Below are 18,956 nucleotides of genomic sequence, written 5' to 3'. Positions count from 1 at the left end.
GCAACTGCTGGGGTGATCATATTTTTATCTTTAATTCTACTGATGTGATGGTATATCACATTTACTGGCTTGCATGTGTTGAACCATCCTGGCAGTGTCTGTCCTATCATGCTTCTAGAAAAGTACCTTAATAGGACAAAAACCTACAGTCATGAGAAGGACCTCAGATACAGTTCCTAGTCCTCAGGAGAGGCTATACCTTAGTCGCTTACCATGTACATAACTTCAGTCATCTTTCAATAGTTTACAGGAGGGAAATTTTTCAAAGATGAGTAAGAAAATTGCCTGCTTTTAAGGAGCTTACAGTCTGGAAAGGAAACAAATTCATTATCACAATATACAGCATAGTATAGGACTTAAAGTTATATATAGGAACAGTGAAGAAAGCAACTGATTCCAGCTGAGCATACTACTCATCAGAGGATATAGGGTTTGAACTGACCCTTGGCAGATGATTGGAATTCCACCCAGGGAAAGGACATTCTAGACTAAGAAAACAGAAAGCAGAAAAAGTCAAGATTCAGAAGTCATAAGTACAGGATTTATTCTGGAAACATCTCTTTTATCGTGTGGCAGTAGGATAGGGTTTCAGAGGCAAGGGTGTGAGGGAATAGGGCTGCAGAGGTGGGCGGGGGTCCTCATGAGGAAGGCAGAATCAAGACAGCAAGGAAGACAGACACTTCATTTGGTACACACTAGGGAGCTATCACAGGTTCTTAAGGGACAAGTAAATAATAAGTCAGTTTTGAAAGGATTTGACTCGAGGCCATGTGTAGAGGGAAGAGTTTAGAGACAGGGATTAGTTAGAAGATTTTGCCATGGTGATGGCTAAGGAGTATGAACCTCAGTATGGGCAGGGGCAGCAGGACGGGAAAGAAGAGTATGAACGCAAAAGCCGTTTCCCAGGGTGATGAAGGGAAAGTATCCTGAAAATATTACTACCGTAAGATTCCTGTTCTTGAAAAATATTACCTGTAAACCAGCTTTTGCAGACATAAGCCACAGAATAACTCCTGCTGCTATTGGTATGACTCTCCCCCAGTGCCAATCAGAGTAGCCTTCTGCTAACTATGGTCACAGCAGTCCATGATCGTCAGAAGTCACTATTCCTTAAAATATCCATCTAATAGCTGCCATTTATTAAGGGCCTACTCTGTGTCAGTCACTGCACTAGAGTTTCATGTACTTTTCCTGCAGATATTTACATCAATCCAAAAAGGAATAATTTTCTCATTTGTCAGGTGTGGAAAATGAAGCCCATTGAAGGGAAATAAATTGCCGGGTGTCTCTCAAGGCTTCCCAAGTCCAAGGCACTTAGCCCGATGGAGATTAAGATAAAAATGCCCCAAATCTTTTGAACATTTACTAAGACATTTGCTTTTTTCAGAATAAATTTCTACTATCTTTTTCCTTTACTTAAAAAATATTCTCCTAATCTCTTGTAGTTTTTTTTATTAATATACATCCAAATACATTGCAAGTATTCCTGAAGAAATAATTTCAGCTTTAGACCTTTCACTTGATTTCCTTGACTTCATTCCACAGTCATATATTAAATGATGCCCCTAAATTGCCTCCACATGCCAAACCTGTATCCTTTGCATCTCAGATTCATTGTTTCAAATGATTATTTGTGGTCAGTGGGGGGACCTGCCTGGTAGACAACAGGTCAGTTTCAAACACACTGCCATCTTTCTCTGTCTCAGAGTGTTTGGACAATTATTTGAATCATTTATTGCATTTTGCCTTTATTTTATTGAAAGAGTGTAAAATATAAAATAAAAGTGTTACTAATAGGAATAAGAAGCATTGGTCTTACAAACTTAAGATAACCGTGACTGTCAGAAAGGAACAAATCTTCACGTTCCCCAAATGCTTTTTAGACTTCAGCTGGTTAATTTTTATTCGGTTGTGATGGAAAAATACAAAAATACAGAATCGAGAATATGAGTAAAATGGTAGAACCACATTACCAAAGATTATATCTAAGAAGTTCTATATGTAACTATGAATATAAATTTTATGTCTCTCCATAGCTACAGACATGTAGTTACAGATACACACGATTTCGATTTATACTCTGGAATAAAATCCTCCCTTCAAACATATAATTCTATTGTTTAGCTTTTACACATTTAATTTTAATTCACACTTCCGCAAACTCGTATGTGAAAAGGCGACTATTTACCTCTCTATACATTCAAAGTTTTCCAATGCTGCGGTCTTATTTAAATAACCTCTCACTTCTTCTTAACATCTACTTTAATCCTTTCAGTCTAAACAGAAATCTAATGCTCTGTTTCTCTACTTTTTTTTTTTATCTCTCTCTTTTCCTCTCAGTTCTGCCCTGTAGCCTTCAACCCTTCAGCTCTTTCCCTCAGCTGTCCCTGCTTTCCTCTCTCTTAAAATGTTGCCTAAGTGTCTAGATTATTTTTCTTCCTCAAGTGATCCCAAAAGCCTCCAAGCAAAGAGATTAGGAATATAGTCACACAAAGAAGTAGTGATTTGAAATAAAAATAACTCATGTGTTGGCAGGTGCCCCTCTGTTTCTTAGTATTTTATTACATGTGGGTCATTTCTTGCTCATACTCTGTAAACCATAAGAACTATTAAAATTCCTTTGCTTGGCACAGTCCTGAAAATCCTGTTATAAGCACTAAATGTAATATTAACAAACAAAATTCAGTGAATTGTGAACACAGAGGACCTAAATTCTAATCTCATGTCTGCCCTTTGTAAAATAATAAACATAGCAAAATCTTGCTCATTTTAGAGATGAGCAATAGAGAGGAAAGCAATAAAAAAAAAGCTAAATTCACGAAAAGTCTGAATTAGAGACTTTTAAAAAGCTGCATCATTATACTACTTTTGTATACCAAGAATAATTTGAAAGGCTAAGACTAAGGAGGGTTTTCTAAGTTAGAAGCCCTATTTACCTACTTTAGTGATAATAACCCTTTGGGTAGTTAATAGGATCTATTCGCTGTATAACTAGCAAATGCACTTATCTCCTTAAAAAACATTTCTTCTTTTAAGTAGACTAATATCCTAACCACCACAACCACACAACCACAGTCTCATCTAGGGGACTGATTTGCTCCTTTTAGATAGCATTACCAGTAACTCCTTGCAAGAATGGTTTCATTAGAGATTTACATTTTATTTTAATCTCCATAATTAGGGTTATATATCCCTGACAAAGTTAGAAAGAGTTAGAAAGGGATACACTGTTATTACAAGTAAAGTAGTACGTGTGGGGGCGCCTGGTGACGCAGTCGGTAAGCGTCTGCCTTCAGCTCAGCTCAGGATTCCAGGGTCCTGGGATCGAGCCCCGCATCTGGCTCTCTGCTCAGCGAGGAGCCCTGCTTCTCCCTCTCCCCAGTGCTCCTGCTCTCGCTTGCTATCTCTCTCTCAAATAAATAAATGAAATCTTTAAAAAAAAAAAACTTAAAAAAATAGTGTGTGTGATTTCAACTGTGAGGGACTGGTCTAACATTATTTTAGGCTGTGGCAACTCTCAATCCATCACTCTTAATTCAGCATAAATAATGTAGCAGTAGTTTTGTTATATCATAAAGTGTATGGGCTTTGGAGTTAGAGAAACCCAACTGAGATTATACAGAGGAGTTTATATTAAGAATTAGCAGATTTGGAAATAGTTAACTAGTGCCCCCTCCCCCAAAAACCATTAGGGATAAAGCAAAGGAAAAGCAAAGTGCCACGCAAAACCCACAAGATTAAGAGCAAAAAGGCTTTAGTGTTTATCTGGCACATATATGACTTTGGACATGTCCTGTAACCTCTCTGACCCTGTTTTCCAGCTACAAAATGATACTACAGTACTAACCTCAGCATGTTATTTTGAGTATTAAGTTCAATCACATGTGAAAAAAATGTTGTCAACCATTCAATGCTCCATTAAAAATGGAAAAACATTTAATTTGCATTTTATTGTTTTTGAAATAGAACTGTTCCTGTCTTGGCCTGGAAGAAAAATTTCCTCTAACGCTTGGCATCTTTTGAAAATCTAATAATAAACTCTTCCACCAGTAGTTGACCCGTAATTATTTCATACATTTGTGAAGGGAAGGAAACATGATACAAAGTAGTGATTTTAGACAAACTGTCAAAACATTCTCACAACAGTGACAACTTTTTGGTCAGGAAAGCATCCCCATGTAGATGCAATGTGGGGTTTAAAGGGGTTTTGCACTGAAACACCAACAACAGCTCGTAGCTATATTGTTAAAAATGAAATATGCATTGTATTTAGTTGAACATGAACTAAAGTTTTACAAAGATAGTTGAGTAGTAGGATCCTAAGATGTGATAAGAAAGAACTGAAGAGGGGGCGCCTGGATGGCTCCGTTGGTTAAGGGTCTGCCGTCAGCTCAGGTCATGATCCCAGGGTCCTGGGATGGAGCCCCGCATGGAGCCCTGCATCACTGAGCCCCGCGTCATCCCCGCATCCCCGCATCATTGGGCTCCCTGCTCAGTCAGGAGCCTGCTTCCCCTCTGCCCGTACCCCCTGCTCGTGCCGTGCTCACACTCTCTCGAGTGCTCTCTCTCTCTCAAAAATAAATAAATAAAACCTTAAAAAAAAGAACGGAAGAGGTTTATCTTGTTGCCCTCAATATTTCATATTTGTATATGAATGAAAATCAAGATAGTGACCATTGACCAATTCCAGATGGTGATAGGTAATACCACCAACAATTGGTTATTGTTAGCAGGACTCTAAGCACTGAATGGAGAAAAACAAGGAAGAGGAAAAGGAAATATGTAATAAAATAGAGCTCAGAAATTTAGAAATTTCACCCAGGTGGAAATGCCAATCATTTCCTCCCTGTCAAAATCTCTTCAGAGAGCCTGCTGCCTGCAGACTGTGAGGGCATTCTTTCAGGAATTGGAGCCCTGCTCTACTAACTAGCTCTCTGACCAGCTGATTTGACCAGGAGCAGAGACACCAGGCTCAAACTGGGTCAATCACATTTTCAAAGACATGGAGGCGGAATTGGATGTTGTTGGCAATGAAGATGCAAGGTCATGAAGAGTCATTGTCAAAACTGGCAGTAGGGCAACCCAAAGTCATGGGCTAGCCAGTGTTAGGAGGGAAAAGAAACTAAAATCCTTACAGAGAAGCAGAATAACCAGTCAGCAGAGAGGAAAATGGAACAGATGTGAAACAAGGATGAAGAGAGATTAGGAGACCAAACAGCTAGTCAGAGAGAGGGAAAGAAAGAGACAGAATGAGAGAGATCTGTCTGACCGTGCATACTTTCTTCAGCTGAGTTCTGTATAATGTCTTAAAATAAATCTCCTTTCCTTTACTTGTGCTGGCTCCATTGTGTTTGGTTCCTCAGAACCGAGGGATATTTTAGTAAGACATTCACTGATTGGACTAGAGCCAAAAGTATAAAAGTAAACAAGAAAGACATCTGAACAAATTGCATTTCCAATACATATACTAAAGCTCACACGACACTAAAAGTCTTTCATTGCTTATTTAATTTTGTGTAACAGCTTTGTTGAGATGTAATTGACATACTATAAAATTCACCCTTCTCTAATTGCCCGTTGACTTACAGTTTTCTTCAATTCCATCAGGCTTCCAGATCTAAAGTCCAAGTCTACAAGTAGCCTTAATAACAAAGACAGAAAGGCTAGTACAAGCAAACACACTATGGCAATAAAAAGTGACAGTTGACAGCCTAGCAGCAAAGGAGAAACAGAAAAACTATAAATAGGAGAACAATAATTCCAAGGGGGAAAAAAGAGAGCAATCTGGGGCCGTGTAGAGTGTTTTCCTTAGGCTCAATTAGTTCCGAGGAACAGCTCAAGTTACATCTAATATTAGGGGAAGGAGTTATAAGGAACGAAGAAAACAGGGATCTCAGCCCCAGAGGGCCTCATGGGAACCACTGAAGGCCAGATCACCAAGCCTCTGGAAGAACAGGCACCGTCACCGAGCCAAACCTCAGGAAGACTGGAACCAAGACACCATCAGGAATCCAAGGTTACGGGGCGCCTGGGTGGCTCAGTCGTTGGGCGTCTGCCTTCTGCTCGGGTCATGGTCCCAGGGTCCTGGGATCGAGCCCCGCACTGGGCTCCCCGCTCTGCGGGAAGCCTGCTTCTCCCTCTCCCACTCCCCCTGCTTGTGTTCCTGCTTTCGCTATCTCTCTCTCTCTGTCAAATAAATAAATAAAATCTTAAAAAAAAAAAAAAAAAGAATCCAAGGTTACCCCAGGACTTCAGCATCAGGAGCTCGCACATCATCACCTCAGTGATCCCTTATTTATGTGACTCAGCTGTCCCCTCCGGCTGCGGCTGGCCATATCTAACTGGCTTCCTCACCCTCTCTTTGGAATGTGTAAACGGCCATTTCTTGACCTATTTCAACCTGCAGACTCATTTTGTTTGGCCAGCATGGTGCCTCCACATTGTTGAGAATTCCAGTCTTTGGGTGGGACATGAACTTGGGAGTCCCTGGAATCTTTACTGGGCCCCATGACCTTCGCCACGTCCTCTTCTCTCAGCCACACAGCCTGCCGGACTGCTGAAGGTACTCGAGTTTGTGACTCCTGCTCTCTCTCTCTTTCCTACAGCGCAGCGCCCATGTACCACCGTATCTAGCTCCTCATAACTTTGGTTTTTTCTCCCCCATCAGCTCTCTCTATACATGTCCTCTTAGCTCCCACCGCTAACTAGCAATTCCCAGTGCAAATTCCCCAAAGGGAGAATCTGGACCACACTGCCCATTTTTGGCTAAGCTTCTCCCACTGGTTCATATTGTAGAATTCTGGCCAGCCTGGAACACGGCTGCTTTAGGGCAGGTGTCCGCTCCGTGCCATCAGCTGTGGCTGAGGAACTCCAAGGCGTGCGCAGAACAGAGCACAGCCATCTGGGGCTAATGCCTCAGCCAGGTCTGTGAGCAGTGTAGCTAGTTACCTTTAGAAAGGGCTGAGGAAAAAGCTGGCCACCGCACTTATCCAGTGCAGTGGGTCAGCACTACCTAATTCTGCGATTTAAAAAACCTGAGAGGATCAGGCTCCAGGTAGCCTCCCCCAAGTAAGTAAAGTCTATGATGCTTGCATGGAGTCTTTAAGAAAAGTTTAAATTGTGTTCACTTTCCTCTATTTAAGAAGCGGTGACGCATATAGCATACTTTAGAAGAATTTTCACTGAGAATTATAAAAGCAAAATAATGGAAGGTATTTAATACATATGCAGATATTTGAGAAACTATGGATATCAAAAAAAATCTCATTTTCCTTTGAAATAGGAATTAGTCTTAGAAAGTTGTTAAGAACAGAAGCCTTGAAAGTTTTCTAATCCTGACTCTGATACTTCCCAGCTAGCATGTTCTTTAGTAATTCAGTGCCTCAATTTCCTCATCTATAAAATGAGGGTAATAATAATACCTATCTCGTAGGGTTGTCAGATTAATGAAACAATCAAAAAAACACACAAAATCTTAGAACATGTACTTGGTGCATAGAGAGTGCTAAAAAATGTTATTGATGCTTTTGTTATTATATAAATAAGTAAGCTGTGTACTAATACATGAGTTAAATTTTTATAATAGTTGATAATGGTTGAGATTTTCCTCTTTGTACATATATATTCTCTTTTCTTTGATGTTTTTATCTAGCTCTGCCACACAAATTATGTATTGCATGTCCATATGAAACAAACTGCTTCGGCCAGATCAGATTGCTGTACCATATAACAGTAGTGTTTTGTTTGGGGGGATCTGAGCTTATTTTAACCCTAGTGCTGGCCTGTCTGTTTATTAGCTTCCCTTGGTGCCTAGACTGAAAGGCAACCCATACAAGGCAATCTTCAGAGCAGGCTCCAATGCAGACAGTTGTCAATTTGAAAGTAAACACCTCTGAAAAACAACAAAGGCTATAGCTGATGCCAGGGCATTTATCTAAAGACAGTCTCTTTGGAGTCTCTGGCCAGTGCTAGGATGACTTCCTGCCTGGAAATAAGACAGGAAAGTACTGGAAGGGATGCATGCCAAAAGGGCTGGGGCCTGAAAGCAGTAGGGCTCAGTTAGTGAAACCATTAGAGACAGCTAGGGAGCTTTAGAGAACACATCAGTGCTGTCCTGCCTTAGACCAGTTAAATTCTCAACTTCTGAGCAGGGCGGGGGAAGGAAGAGAGCAAGCAGTTATATTTTTAAAGCTCCCCAAATGCTTATAATAGGTAGCCAGGGTTGAGAACCCCACCATTCCAGGGCTTCCTCTAATTTGCTTCTGCCACTGGGCCAGGCCTCCTCGGAAGAGAGGCCTCTGGAAAGAACAGGGGAAAGAAGAGGCCATTGCCCACGAACCTGCTCATCATAGCAGCCTCCTCAGGAGTTGGCCAGGGCTTTCCCTCTGCTCAGCACTTGGCAGAAACCAAGTGGGAAGAGAAAAGAAGGTTATGATTAGCGTTGCCTGCCCTCACAGAGTTCTCAAAACAGCTGGGGAGTCCACCTCAGCACATGAGAAATGGTGGCAGAACCGTGAGGCATTAGGCTGCAGCTGGGATGAAAAAGACAGGCTCTGAGAGTTCCACCAAGGGGGGCCAGGGCGGAAGGTCGACATGGAGGAGATGGAGCCTCCTAAGGATATGTAAAAGAGCGGCACAAAGGGAGTAGGAGGAAGGCAGTCACCAGAACAGTGCACGGAGTGAGCAGAGTCACAGAAAAGGCCTGGGGTGGCACGGTGACAAGACCACTCTAGGGTGCAGGATGTCCCTGGAGAGTAGCAGGAAATCCACTTGGATGATTTAAGTAGAGTGGGGCCAAATTACGGAGGGCTGATGTGCTAGCCTGAGTCATGTAAACATCATGCGGTAGGGAGTAAGATGTTGTGGGGTCTTGAGTAATGATAGTGTTCTCCAGTAATCTAACAGAGTATTGGAGGAGACCAGAGGAGGCAAGACTGGGTAATACAACAATCCCAATGTGGAAGACAAATAAATAAAGGCCTATGTGGTCACTGCGGAAGCACAAAGAAAAAGAACAAATCCTAGAAATAGGTTTACATTCCTTTCGTGTGTGCTTATTTTGATTTTGATTTTTATCAGACTATATAATACATGCACATTATAAAATTTGAGAAATCACAGAAGAGTAAAAAGGAGAAAAATTTCATGCATCATCTTTCTAAACACAAGTAAACCACTGCTTTGACATTTCTTCCCAGTTTTTCATTTATTTTAATGCAGTTAGTGGTCTAAGCAAGTTTGTATCCCATCTTTACTATAAGAGTGTGAGAATTTTCCCGCGTCATTAATAGCTTTGAGCTTTAATTCGGTAGCTGTGTGGGCTTCGTTGGTAGGACTACACTGTGATTTACTTGTAGGAAAATAATTTATGAATTGCTTTCAATTCTTCCCCTGTACATCTCAGGCATTAATCTTTGTCCATCTTGATGGTACATCCATAGGATAAATTTCTAGATGTGCCATTACTGAATAAAGAGTTTTCAAAAATTTAAAGTTCTTGCTATTTACTGAGAATTTTGCTTTCCAAAAGTATTGAACTAATTTGCACTCCTGCCAACAGAGTATAGCAACGCTGGTTTCACTCTAATTATCTTTGCTAATTTGCTAGAGTAAAAAAATGAAACCAATTTGTATATTTTTTGTTGGTTTGTGAGGATGAAATTTTTATGTGCTTATTATTAGCCACTTGTACTTCCTCACTTATAAATGGTCTGCTCATTTCCCCCCCATCACAAAATAGTAAAAAGGAAGAAATTTTAAGACTTATCAATATACAGAGGATGAAAAAGAGAGAGGATTAAAAGATGTCATGTTCTTGGCAAAAATAAACACAACAAAGCAAAAAAAGAAATATTTAAATGAAGTGAAAGGTTAAATAGCAATCTAGAAAAAAGTTGCAACACATATGGAAGAAAAGAAGCTAGTTTCCATAAAATATAAAGTGTATATACCAATCACTAGGTCAACAATCTAATAGTAAAATGGGCAACGAACATGAACATATAGTTCTAGGAAAGGAAATACAAGTGAATATTAAACACAAACAGATACTCAATCTCATAATAAAATATGTAAGTTAAAATGAAAATGAGTTAGCATTTTCACTTAACAGATCTGCAAAGACCAAAATGTTTAATAATAGACTTTGTCAAAGAGGATGCTGGAAAACAGGCATTCACCCATTGTTGATAGACTGTTAATTTATGTGATCACTTTGGGGGATAAGTGGACAATAGATATCAATATGGAAAATTAGACATATTCTTTGATCCAACAATTCCACTTTTAGGAGTTTATCCTACAGATAACTCATAATAAGTATGAAATAATATATAACTCAGATAATGGTTGCAAATTTGTTTGGAGGAGCATCGTATTGGAAACAACCTAAGGTATATCAACAGGAGATCATTTAAGTAATGTAGGGTGTCTCTGTACAGTTGAATATTACTCATCCATTAAAAAGAACAGTGTACCTTTGTAGGTACTGATACAGCATTTCTTCCAAGATACATTGTTGAGTAAAAAAGCAAGGTGCCAAGACTCTGTAAAAGGGGTGGGAGTGGGGAACATATATATATATATATCTTTGCCTGCATGTGCACAGACTTGTTTTTGATTGATACATAAGGCACTAATAATAGTTGCCTGGGGGGGGAGGGGTGCTGAAGGGGTAAGACAGAGGTTTTCACCTCCAGAAAATTTTCATTCTATACTTTTGTTCCTTTTGAATTTTGTATCATACATCTGCAATGGGAAAATGTAACTCTTAAGAGTATGATGACGGCTTTCCTACATTGTGTGAAATCGAGGTTCAAAAGGGCAGCTGCTTGGATTCTCTCCCAGTTGTGATTTGGATACAGCTGCATCAGTTAGAGTTCTCCCCTGGACTGTCAGCCCAGGATGACAGGGGCTATGTACGTTGACCTCCCCATTGAATCACTAGCATCTAGCCCAGCTGGGAGGTGCTTAATAAATACATCTCAGATGACTACCAGGATGCTAACTTAATAGAAAAATGGAAGAGCCATAGAGAGAAACAAATTAATGTGAAAGGAAGACTCAGAGACAAAAGCATGTAGGAGTGAAAAGAAGGTTCCTTGCAAAAATGTTGCAAGGGAGTCAGACTTCAGAAGGACTGGCACAGAGCCAGCCTGCCCCTTCCGCACCAGCACTGAGCGCCTACAGCAGTGTCAAAGCCAGCTGGGAGAGATGCAGCTGGTGAGGCGGGCCGGGCAAGTTGCCATGGGCCCCGGACACCATGTAAAGAAGTGAGAAGAACGAGAGAAGTTAGAAAGAAACAGAGAGCCCAAACATATTGTTCAGACTATTTTGGTTTCAAGAGACAGAGATTTAAACCAAAGAAGAAGTTTATTGGCTTGAGTAACTGGAAAGTCCAGAGATTCAACAATATCATCAGGATATTCTTTCTCTTTCTCCACCTCCACACCCACTTTTCTGTGCTGGCTTCATTCTCTTGCAGACTCTTTCCACATGCTGGCTTCTGGCAGCTCCAGCTTTACAATGAACAAACAAGTAGTCCCAGCAGGTCCTAATGATTCCAGTAAAAAAACCTTAGAATTGATACTTACTGGACAGCTTAGGTCACATGTCCATCCCTGAATTAATCACTGTTTGAAACACTAGTAGGCCAGGCAAAGGTCATATGATCACCCCTAGGAGTGGTGGTGGTTAATACCACTCTAATCTTATGACCCAAGAGTAAAGGGGGTAGTCACCCAAAGAAATCGTGATACCGTTTCCAAATACAAAGATGCTGAACAGGTAAAAGCAATAATAGCACTCCACTCTAAGCAAAAACAAAAGATCAAATGAAGATTGTTCCTTTCTTTAAAAAATAAAAATTGGAAAGGATTTTTGGAAGGAGAAAATGTTAAGATACTAGACAAGGCAGGGGCGGCCATGGAAGCAAACTCTGGAAGAAATGGGAAGGGATGGCGTTCAGGTGGAAAGACTGGAGGTGGAGAGTAATTATGGACTCCTAGGGCTAATCCAGCCCCCTTACTCCTCTTACATGGGCCTCCCCTGCCCAATCCACATACACAAAATTAGGATTCCTTATAGGACCATCCAAATTCGATCTGAACATATTCAGTAACAGATAGTTCATGATTTTGGAAAGTAGTTTTATCGTCATCTGGGTTTGCTTCTTTAAATGTCTGCTTGTCCGTACGCTGAAACCCAGTCCTCATCTGTCCTCTGAATTAACAAACCTTCAAGATATTCCTCTCATCAGACGATCCTTGATGTGTTGGAAGACACATTCCTGCCCCAGTCTTTTCTCTTTTGGCCAAGCACAACCAGTTTTTCTAATCATGTATCAGGTGACATCGTTTTCAGATTTTTCTATGGCCTAATTGTCTTTCTCTGGATTCATGCTGGTTTATATGTGTCTGTCTTTAAAAGGTGCTTAGATATAAGCCTCCAGATGAGACCTTACCACTGCTGAGTTCAGTGGAACCATTGCCTCCCTTTATCTGGACACTATATTTTGCTGATGTAATTGAAGATTTCATTGGCTTTCGGTTTGTTTTGTTTGTTTGTTTGTTTGTTTGTTTGTTTTGCAACAACCATATCACAACTCAGTCATGTTGAGCTTGTTACCAACAAAATCCCCAGGTCTTTTTCTCATGAATGGTTGCCAAGTCAGGCTTTTTGTAATTATGCGAGTGGTACTTTTTTGAGCCAACAAAATGGAACTTCCTAGTTTTTCTCTTTTAAATCTTTTCTTCTTGTTTCTTTCAGGCTCCATCCTGTTACTTGCTCTGCCAAAATGTGGCACTTTAGAACCAGGTGGTATAAGGCCTGTAGACCTTGCTGCAAAAGAAGGAAACCCTCTGGTATTCCATTGACCCAATTGGTTTTTGGCTTATGCGTGGGCCAGCGCTCATGCCTATTCCTGAATAATCTGGTTTCTGTTCCTTGCTAATGCCTTGGTCATATGTTGTGCCACTAATAACTGGGCAGCCTTTCTAGCCCTAGCTGTTGTGCATGTACACAGACGTGTGTATCAGATGATAAGCTTTGATCTGTGGTTCCAAGTCAGTTGCTGCCAACCTTTGCCCCCACTTTAGCTTCTTGCCTGCCATTCCAGATGAGCAGACACTGGTGCCAGTAAGCTGTTCCACACCGCTCCCATGGCCAATGAAAAGCTATCAGTCAGGATAGCTCCAGAGGCATTTGGGATTGGTCACATTTGGACTGGACTTTACAGCAGAGTTGTCAGAGCTCTAACTCATCACCATGTAGCCAAATGGTCTGATGAGCCTTTGACCCAAGTCCCAGATTCTAGATGTCCCCCACTCCATCCTTACTGGACCTAAAGGCCTCCATACTTCAGCTGTGTCATCTAGGATTTTGACTCCCTTATGACTCCCTCATCTGGTTCACAGAAGACCCTTTTCATGGGGCTATACATCTGCTTCCATAATTTGAAAGGGCCTCTCTCATTTAAGATTCACATACCCACTTACTGCCTTAAGATGCTCATCCCCAGAAGCTTCTCCTACACATTGCCCAGATCCCTTGGACTAGACCCTTTGCATATAGACACACTACAAAGTGAGCTGAAATTCATCTTGTCGCTTTGACTCAATGATTTTAACTGCTGACCTCTCCCTGATTGGAGCTAGCTCCTTTGCTTCAGCTCATCTCCACTGCTTTCTCGGCCCCAATGCTGTTCTCCTATTAGCTTGAGCCTGCTTCTCTACCAAGAGGTCGCAGGCATTTGAGGCTCTGGGAAAGTGCCAATCATGATCATTAAAGAAAATGGGCAACTGGGACACTGAGGATGTAGTCAAAAGTGGAGCCTCTTCCCTGACCCAGAGAAGGAAGGTACATTGTACCAGGAGTAGATACCAACAGTCCCTGCATCCTGTCTCCTGTAATACATGTATTGAAGGTACCCTGAAAGAAGGACCAAGGTCTGAGATTCTTATTATAGTGTAGGACCCACACCTCAAGTATCTGAAGGGCCTACCTCTTCGACTGGATTTATTTCTCAGTTTTCCCACAAATCTCTACTCACTGTCAAATTGTATCAACAGCAATAAAAATACAATATATTAGTGCTTCTTGCTCCCATATTCTGTGTCCCTGAAGAAGAAATGCTGGCTTGAAGACCAATGGTGAAATAAAGCCATCAGTAATGTTCTCTTTACCTTCCCAAACTTGTTTCATGTGGTGCCCTTTTTTAAAAGTAGTATTTTAAAAAGAGGAACCAGATGTTTCTGACACCCTCTCTCTGAAAAATAAGGCACTGGAATTGAAAGACCATACACTCAGGATTTTCCAGGTTATGATCACAGTAAAGTAGTGGGTGACATCACCTATGGGAGAGAGGTTTTCATGAATCGATGCAGTAAATTGTGTATGAGAAGTAATTACTAAATCTAACGGGAAATTTCTATAAGAATTCCTAGATACTGAAATACTCTTCTTTACCAATCCAAAATTAGGAGATTAGAAAGGGAAAATAATTTTTCTTGTATTTGTTACCCAATCTAAGATTAAAAACTGAAAAACCAAGCCTATATGTGTGGGACTTTTTTTTTTTTTAAGATTTTCTTTATTTATTTGATAGAGAGAGAGGCACAGTGAGAGAAGGAACACAAGCAGGGGGAGTGGGAGAGGGAGAAGCAGGCTTCCCGCCAAGCAGGGAGCCCGATGCAGGGCTTGATCCCAGGACCCTGGGATCATGACCTGAGCCAAAGGCAGACGCTTAACGACTGAGCCACCCAGGCACCCCTATGTGTGGGACTTTTTTTATAGCAAATAGAAATAGAAAGTACCTGGAAGGTAATCCAAATAAAATCATCTGAAAAGAAGGGATCCTGACATATCTGCTAAGGAACTATTCATTAGAATGTTTAGACCAGATCCAAGAATGTTAATCCACTGGCTCCTATGCTGATTATTTTGGGACAGAACACAGATTTCGAAAAGAAAAAAAATATCAGATAGCACTCAAAGAAACTGCCAATTCTGAATTTGAAGATATTAACAAATGTACTCAGCATTTCTTCCATCAAAGAAAGTCAAAATACAGCTTTGTATTTAATACAGACTGTCTAAAGGGTTTAAGATAATATCATTTATTTCAGAATAAAAAGTATGAAGAAACATAAGGAGTACGGTATTGGAAGAGGAAAGAAGGGAATGAATTCAAGAGCTCATATGGGAAAGTAAATAAGATTGACTCTTCCTCTGGGATAGGAGGGAAAGTAGAGACAAAGAAGAAGCAAAGAGGGATGACGTAGAGAAAGCAAAGACGAAGAGGTTGATGATAGCCAGAGGCCTGGATCTTTCCAGCAAAGCAGCATGGGTGGGAAGCTATCTTTGTTTCCCTCACTAGACAGTAAGATGTGTCAGGGCAGGGATTGGGTCTGTTTTGTCCCCTTACTGTAATGCCCATCACCTAGTGTAGCAGGTGGCATATTGCTGATTCTCAATTTGTATTTGTTGAACAAAATTTATCAAAGAATGTGGACATTAGGAACTTAGAAGAACAGGAAATGCTGGGAATAGCTATGTTAGAAATCAGTAAGAAATGAATAATGGGGTTGCAAATTTGAGGTTAGCTGGTATGCAAAGTTCAGAAGCTAGAATGGAAAAGCAGGCAGATTGGAATTGGTGTGATCAAGAGAGTGGGATAGAAAAGGAGTAGGAGGGCTCAGTATGCAAGCAAAGGTGATGGAAGCCAGGCTGGAAATGGGGTCAAAGATGAAAACCTATTGGAAGCAGCAATAGACTGTTAAGGTCATGTGATTAGAGGCAATTCTGAGGGTTTTAGGCAATGAGCCCGTTTAAAACACCAGTGTGGCATATAACTTTGTCACAGGCTAAGTAAGCATCCAACTCAAATTTTTCTCTCACTTCTGTGACTGTTCAGACATGGATTGTGTCTGATTTGTTTTCTCTTGTCACCCAGTATGGTTTTTGCTTTTAAATTTTTTAATTTAAATTCAATTTAATTAACATATGGTGTATTATTAGTTTCAGAGGTAGTGTTTAGAGAATCATCAGTTGCATATAACACCCAGTGCTCATTCCATTAAGTACCCTCCTTAATGTCCATCACCCAGTTACCCCATCCCCCCCACCCACCTCCTCTCTAGCAACCCTAAGTTTGTTTCCTAGAGTTAAGAGTCTCTTATGGTTTGTCTCCCGCTCTTATTTTATTTTTCCTTCCTTTTCCCTATGTTCATCAGTTTTGTTTCTTAAATTCCACGTATGAGTGAAATCATATGATATTTGTCTTTCTCTGACTTATTTCACTTAGCATAATACACTCTCTTTCCTTCCACACATCATTGCAAATGGCAAGATTTCATTCTTTTGGATGGCCGAGAAATATCCCATTGTATATATATCTGCCATGTCTTCTTTAACCATTCATCTGTCAATGGACATCTGTCACATATGTTATTCAAATGAACAAAAAAAGGAGGAAAGAAGAAAGGAAATTAAAGACACGATTGACATGTGTCGTGTCTATCAAAATTATGAGCTATTCTAATCCTTTCTGGGGTGGCAGGGAGAGCAGAGAGAATGACCTGAAGGCCTCGGGCACACGGCAAGAGTGCAAGTGGTGAGGAGCTGCCTGCCCACCCCAAATGTCGCACTCCACCCCTCCACCGGGTGCAAATCTCTGCACCTTATCATGTGGTCACCAAGTTCTGCTTTTGGTACTTTGTGTCTCAGCTGAAGAAGATGAAGTCTTCAGGGGAAATTTTTGACTGTGGACAGGTGTTGGAGAAATCTTCCTTGTGGGTAAAGAATGTTGGCATCTGGCTGTGCTATGACTCCCACAAGGGCTCCCACAACACGGGCCGGGAGCTGACCACTGCAGGCATTGTGCCCCTGTGCTGAGATGTGGGCACTAGCACCACACCAGGCCCACTCAATCCAGATCATGAAGGTGAAGGAGACTGCAGGCAGCAAGTGCCGCCGACCAGCCGTCAGGCAGTTCCAGGACTCCAAGATCAAGTTCCCGCTGCCTCACTGGGTCCTGCATGGCCAGCACAAGCCAGGCTTCACCACCAAGAGGCCCAACACCTTCTTTTAGATACAGAGCCTCCCTGTCCCTGGGTCTGCCCAAATAAACCCCTTGGGAAAACCAGGGTGCTCAGAAAAAAATAATTTTTTTTAAATTATGAGCTATCCTAAATTTTCTCTGTGTATCAGTGTGTATAAACATTTGGATATGTGTGTATAATACAAATACACCATCATAAACATCCGCAGATATTTCCGCAATATTGGGGTTGATAACAATGATTGGAAAATCCGACAGTTAGGTATGTTCTATCTTCTGTGCTGTAGGATGGAGCCAAGATCTGGTAAATACTGGGCTTTGGGACCTAGGAGACAAGTTGGAGATTTGGAGCTGCTGAGGGCAGAAAAGTAGAACCAAATTCCTGGGTATAGGCATCTTATCCAGAGGGCCGTTACTGAAAGGAAAGGCCCTAGAGATGACAGAGTTCGACCAGAGTCAAAGACCACGGAACTGGTCAGGTCAAACAGAGGGACAAATTAGCAGATACTATATAGGAAGACAAAATCTGGAATGACTGTGTGTTTGGTCTTTGGAAGACCCAAAAAATCAAACCCTCTAATAAGACCCTTTAGTTGGAAGTTCTTTGTCTTCGATAGCAAACCTATTTTCTTTTCTAGGATTTTCTGTTTAAAAGATGAATGTTTTGAATTAATTTTCTTATCACCTCTTACTGAAATGTCATTTATGAGGTTCTTTCTATTTCATTTGTTTTAAATTTTTATGACATTATGCAAATACATATATTCATATATTTAGTTCCTCAGGCTGGAAATCCTTCACTTGTGAAAAAATCAGTGCAAAGGTACATTAGAAGCTGAATTAAGAGAAAACAGTGCTGGGGCGCCTGGGTGGCTCCATTGGTTAAGCAACTGCCTTCGGCTCAGGTCATGATCCTGGAGTCCCTGGATCGAGTCCCGCATCAGGCTCCCTGCTTGGCAGGGAGCCTGCTTCTCCCTCTGACCCTCCCCCCTCTCATGTGCTCTCTCTCTCTCTCTCATTCTCTCTGTCTCAAATAAATAAATAAAATCTTTAAAAAAAAAAAAGAGAAAACAGTGCTCATTTTTAGATTGGAGCAAGATGGGAGTGGGCTTTGGAAGGAGAATAGAATGAAAGGAACTTCCTCTCTCCTCCAGACTTCCTATGTAAGTCTTCTAAATGTAGTATTTCAGGAGAATCCATTGTTCATTTTAAAGAAAAAGAAAAACTCTATACTTGTTTTCCTATTGGGTCTGTAAATCAGTAAAATATTAAGGTGGAAACAAAAGAAATACATCTTGGTGATTGACCATCTACTTTAGTCATCCGTCCTTGAATTTGATTGTGCTGCAGATTTGTACTTCTGAAAATAGAATGTCTCAAGTATTGTTTCTAAATCTTCAAATGCTTGCTCCCAAATTATTTCTCTTCTATTCAACACTGAAAAGCAGAGATCATTTAAAAGAGCTCCTGTGAGGTGCCTGGCTGGCTCAGTCATTAATTGTCTGCCTCCGGCTCAGGTCATGATCCCAGGGTCCTGGGATCGAGCCCTACATTGAGCCCTGCATCGGGCTCCCTGCTTGGCAGGAAGCCTGCTTCTCCCTCTCCCACTCCCACTCCCCCTGCTTGTGATTCCTCTCTTGCTGTGTCTCTCTGTCAAATGAATAAATAAAATCTTTTATAAATAAATAAATAAATAAATAAATAAATAAATAAATAAATAAAAATAAAAGAGCTCCTGTGATGTTTGGAACTAGCATTGTACAAAATCTGGATCGGGCACATTCCTCTTCTTGGTAAAAAATAAATTGTAATACAACTTTAGCATGTGAGAATCTTCATTTGAACAGAACAATCTCAAAATGACAGCATTGTAGTAATTATTCAGTTTTCCCCTCATGTC

The 18,956-nt window shown here is 40.9% G+C and overlaps 1 long non-coding RNA gene and 1 pseudogene across 1 annotated transcript in view; both read left to right on the top strand.

Moving 5' to 3' along the window:
- Positions 1-15,949, top strand: part of LOC112823282 (uncharacterized) — a 109,723-nt gene extending 93,774 nt beyond the window's left edge. The window contains exon 8 of the long non-coding RNA XR_003207977.2: positions 15,123-15,949. This is a non-coding gene — a long non-coding RNA (uncharacterized lncRNA). The remainder of the gene's footprint in view (positions 1-15,122) is intronic.
- Positions 15,950-16,245: 296 nt separating this feature from the next.
- On the top strand, positions 16,246-18,701 carry LOC112823281 (large ribosomal subunit protein eL20 pseudogene; annotated as a pseudogene).
- Positions 18,702-18,956: the final 255 nt, after the last annotated feature.

This window comes from Callorhinus ursinus, unplaced genomic scaffold (assembly GCF_003265705.2).
Source record: "Callorhinus ursinus isolate GAN/ISIS: 27379988/994484 unplaced genomic scaffold, GSC_fseal_2.0 scaffold5, whole genome shotgun sequence".
NCBI lineage: Eukaryota > Metazoa > Chordata > Mammalia > Carnivora > Otariidae > Callorhinus > Callorhinus ursinus.
Note: the sequence above shows the minus strand (reverse complement) of the source record. Positions and strands in the feature narration are given on the sequence as shown.